The following is a 478-nucleotide window of genomic DNA, read 5'->3' on the forward strand; positions in this document are numbered from 1 at the left end:
CAGCTGTCAAACAGCGACATATAGAAATATAAATATTAGCGCTCTTATGGAATGGATGACATCACTAAATCCTCCTCCTGTGATTGGTCCCCCACCTCCCTAGGAAATCTCTCCTGATTCTTAAAGGCGACCTGCTTTTATCATGTCAGTTGCCTAGCAACAACCCCCTCACGGTTATGGTGGGTATTAGGACCACCACCCCCCTTTTACAAAAACCGACCATCAAGGCGACCTTCATCATGTCAGTTGCCTAGCAACAGTTGGCATCAGTTGGATCTCTTCCTACATCTTAAAATCATCTTTATAATCCTTAATATTCATAATAATTCAATAGGTGTGTGTCTGTCTGTCTGTCTGTGTGTGTGTGTGTGTGTGTGTGTGTGTGTGGGCCAGGTTCAGCTACATTTCTGGGGACCAAAAACTGTGAATCCAGTATACTTATGGGGACCTGACAGCTTTGTGGGGACAAAATGCTGGT

Source organism: Etheostoma cragini, unplaced genomic scaffold (assembly GCF_013103735.1).
Source record: "Etheostoma cragini isolate CJK2018 unplaced genomic scaffold, CSU_Ecrag_1.0 ScbMSFa_1483, whole genome shotgun sequence".
Classification (NCBI taxonomy): domain Eukaryota; kingdom Metazoa; phylum Chordata; class Actinopteri; order Perciformes; family Percidae; genus Etheostoma; species Etheostoma cragini.